The sequence below is a fragment of the Otolemur garnettii genome, unplaced genomic scaffold, assembly GCF_000181295.1.
Source record: "Otolemur garnettii isolate 467f Iridium unplaced genomic scaffold, OtoGar3 scaffold00025, whole genome shotgun sequence".
NCBI lineage: Eukaryota > Metazoa > Chordata > Mammalia > Primates > Galagidae > Otolemur > Otolemur garnettii.
This window is the reverse complement of record NW_003852420.1, coordinates 17,000,154-17,004,544: the sequence shown is the minus strand read 5'-3', so window position 1 is coordinate 17,004,544 and position 4,391 is coordinate 17,000,154.

Here is a 4,391-nt window from a genome sequence, read left to right as displayed (position 1 = left end):
AAAAATATCATGGTCAAAAATGACATACAGGGTGATGGATAGTCACACGGGACAACTGTTAGTATGGCCCGGATATAAGGATACCAGTTATTTTGGTTAAAATGACTTCTCCAAGTTTAAAAAACATGATGTGAAAACATTTTCCCAGAAAATCTGTCTGCCCCAACTAAGATGAGTTTGGCAGTTCATTTACAAGAAGTAATATTCTTTGGATAACGTCATCATGTTTGCTTAAGCCATTTGGGATTATTGCGGAAAAAATAATTAGCCAGTCTGGGAGCTTCATTTTTTGTAGCGCTGACTCCAAGTCACATCAACTGGCCTCTTGCGCGAAAGGTACTGCGCCCTCTGGTGGTAGGAGACACTCAGTTAGTTTCCATGGAAAAGGCCCCGGAACAGAGGTGAAGTCGCAAGTGCTTTTACACCAAAGTTTCTGAAAACTTATCTCTTTACATCCTACTCACCGGGTGTCCTTAAGGACTGAATTTGAGGAGGTCATTTTTGAGCCAGTAAATACTTAGCTTTGGGGAATGACTGAGCCAAATTTAGGGATGAGAAGTGGCATTTGCAACTGAGACAAGGCTGAGATAGGAAGACTTGTCTCTATGTTGGTGCCGAGGGAAAACTGGAGTGCCATAAGATTGTGAAATTAGTCAGAATTCTCCTCCTCATTGTGACCAGGGTAAGAATATACACTACCACATCTGTCAGGAACAGCTCTGGGCAGAACCCCAAGCTGAGGATTCTCCAGGGCTGTCTGCTTCCCAGAGACAGCTACCAATGCCCAGCTTTGTATCCCTGGAAACACCTTTTCTTTTTATTTCTTTTGTTATGAATTGCAAATATTATAAACTTATTATAATTTTTTTTTTGGCCAGGGGCAATGGCTCATGCCTCCAATTCCACTTTCAGAGGCTGAGGTGGAAGGATAGCTTGAGGCCTGGGTTATATAGTAAGAATCCCATCTTTACTAAAAATAAAAAACTCCATACTATTTTCCATAGCAGCTGCATTATTTGACATTCCCACCAAAATTACGCAAGGGTTCTAGTCTCTCCACATCACTGACAATACTTGTTGTTTTCTGGGTTTTAATAGTGGCTATCCTAAAAGAATGCAAGGTGATACCTCCTTGCAGTTTTGATTTGCATTTCTCTGAGGGTGCTTAGCTGGTATAAGTTCCTTTTCATGTGTGACCATTTGTGTATCTTCTTGGAGGAAATGTCTATTCAAGTCCTTTGCCTAACCTAAAAATCTGATTGTTTTCTTTCATTGTAGGAGGTCTCTATATGTTCTAGATATTAATTTCTTTTTCTTTTTTTTTTTTTTTGAGACAGAGCCTCAGGCTGTCACCCTGGGTAGAGTGTGGCATCACAGCTCACAGCAACCTCTAAACTCCTGGGCTCAAGCGATTCTCCTGCCTCTGCCTCCCAAGTAGCTGGGACTACAGGCGCCTGCCACAACGCCCAGTTATTTTTTGGTTGCAGCTATCATTGATGTTTGGCAGGCCCAGGCTGGATTCAAACCTGCTACTTCAGGTATACATGGCTGGCGCCTTAGCCGCTTGAGCCACAGGCGCTGAGCCAGATATTAACTTCTTATCAGACAGATGATTTGCAAATGTTTTCTCATTCTATAGGTTGCCTTTTCATTCTGTGGATTGTGTCCCTTGATGAACAGAAGTTATAAAGTTTGATATAGTCCCATTTGTCTATTTTTGCTTTCGTTGCTTATGCTTTTGATGTTATATGCAAGAAATTATTGCCAAATCCTATGTCGTGAAGATTTTTCTCTATATTTACATCTAAAAGTTTTATAATTTTGGGTCTTCCACTTAGGTTTTTTTGGTTGTTGTTTTTTTTTTTTTTTTTTTTTTTTTTTTTTTTTTTTTTTTTTTTTGCAGTTTTTGGCCGGGACTGGGTTTGAACCCACCACCTCTGGCATATGGGGCCGGTACCCTACTCCTTCCAGCCACAGGCACCACCCTACTTAGGTTTTTAATCCAGAGTTGATTTCTGTATATGGTGTACAGTAAGAGTCTAACTTTATTTTTTTGAATGTGAATATTCAGTTTTCCCAGCACCATTTGTTTAAAAGACTATTCTTTCCCCATTGTGTTATCTTTGTTGAAGATTATTTGACCATATGAATGAGGATTTACTTCTGGGTTCTTCATTCTAGTCCATTGGTCTATATGTCCATCTTTATGCCAATATCACACTGTTTTGATTACCATAGCTTTATAATATATTTTATCATCAGGAAATGTGAGGCCTGACTTTGTTTGAGATTCTGCATGAATCCCTAATTCTTCAAAAAGTGCCATTAAGATTTTGATAGGGGCTCGGCGCCTGTGGTTCACATACACCCAAGGTGGTGGGTTCAAATCCAGCCTGGGCCTACCAAACAACAATGACGGCTGCAACCAAAAAATAGCCAGGTGTTGTGGCGGGCGCCTCTGGTCCCAGCTACTTGGCAGGCAGAGGCAGGAGACTCGCTTGAGCCCAGGAGTTGGAGGTTGCTGTGAACCGTGATGCCCCAGCACTCTATCCAGAGGGACAGCTTGAGGCTCTGTCTCCAAAAAAGAAAAAGATTTTGATAGGGATTGTATTGACTCTATAAGTTGCTTTGTGTAGAAGGACAGTTTAGCAATATTGATTCTTTCAATTCATGAGCACAGGTTGTCTTTTCATTTGTTTGTTTCTTCTTTAATTTATTTCACTGTTTTGAATTTTCAGTGCAGAAGTCTTTCACCTCCTTGATTAAGTTTACTCCTAAGTATTTTATTTTTTCTATATTTTTGTGAATGGGCTTGTTTTCTTACTTTCCTTTTCTGATTCTTCACTGTGAGTGTATACAAACACACCTAATTTTTATATCTTGATTTTATATCTTGAAACTTTGTTAAATTTGTATATTAATTCTAGAAGTGTGTGTATGTGTAATTTTTAGGGTTTTCTACATATAAGATCATATTACTTGCAAAAATAATTTTACTTCTTCCTTCCCAATTTGGATGCTTTTTATTTCTTTTTCTTGACTAATTGCTCTGGCTAGGACTTCCAGTGTTGCTAAAGGAGTAATTATTGAGCGAAAAGTTTGGACTTTGGGTGAGAGGGGTTGAGGGGTAAAAACCTATTTGATACAGTGAAGACTGTTCTGGTGTGGGCACATGAAAAGACCCAATGCAAGCTTTATACAAGGTATCCATGTAATAAAAACTTTTGTGGCTTGGAGCCCTAGCTCAGCAGCTAGGGTGCCAGCCACATACACTGAGGCTGGTGGGTTCAAACCCAGCTTTAGCTAGAACAACAATGAAACTACAACAACAACAGAACAACAACAAAAATAGCTAGGTGTTTGTGGCTGGTGCCTGTAGTCCCAGCTACCTGGGAGGCTGAGGCAAGAGAATCCCTTAAGCCCAAGAGTTTGAGGTTGCTGTGAGCTGTGACACCACTGCACTCTACTGAGGGCAACAGAGTGAGACTCTGTTTCAAAAAAAAAAAAAAGTAAGTAAATAAATAAAATAAAAATAAAAACTTTTGTACCAACCTAAGATTTTGAAAAAAACTTTAGACTTCTTTATGACTTAATTCATATTGTTAAAAAATTGATTTCCAGGGAAGGCAGGCCTCTCTCTATACATGGAAAAGCCTATGTGAGGAGTTCCCCTCTTTCCAACATTGCAACAACAACTAGACAGCCATGACATGTGGGTGGAGTCAGACAATACTGTGTGCAAAGTAAACTACCTTAAGGTATGATGTTACCTCAGCAATTATTTTCCTTTTTGTTCCCCCAAACCCCATTTTTTGGGAAAAAATTTTTTTTCAAAAAAAAATTGATTTCCATAAAAGTATGTCAATTTATGTTCTCACTGTTAGCATTCCGCCATTGCTATAATTGAAGATAGGCATTTTAAAATACATTTACTGGCTATTTTCACCTTGTGAATTGCCTGTTCCTATCTATCTATTTTTCTATTGTGCTGTTTGGCTTTGGGCTTATCTTTGTAACTTTGTAGTAGTTCCTGCACCTGTTCATTCATCCATTGATCCTATTAACAAATATTTTATCACATACTAAGTGCTAAATACTATTTTGGGTGCCAGGGATGGATGCAGCAAAGAACAAAACAGACCAAAATTATACTTTAGGGGTGGTAGGGAGAGGGTAGAGAGTAAATAACTATATATCAGGCAAGGGTAAGTGTGTGTATGTGTGTGTGTGTGTTTTGAGATAGAGTCTCACTTTGTTGCCCTGGTAGAGTGCCATGGTGTCACTGCTCACAGCAACCTCAAACTCCTGGGCTCAAGCAATTCTCTTGTCTCAGCCTCCTGAGTAGTTGGGACTATGGGTGCCTGCCACAACACCCAGCTAGTTTGTTTGTT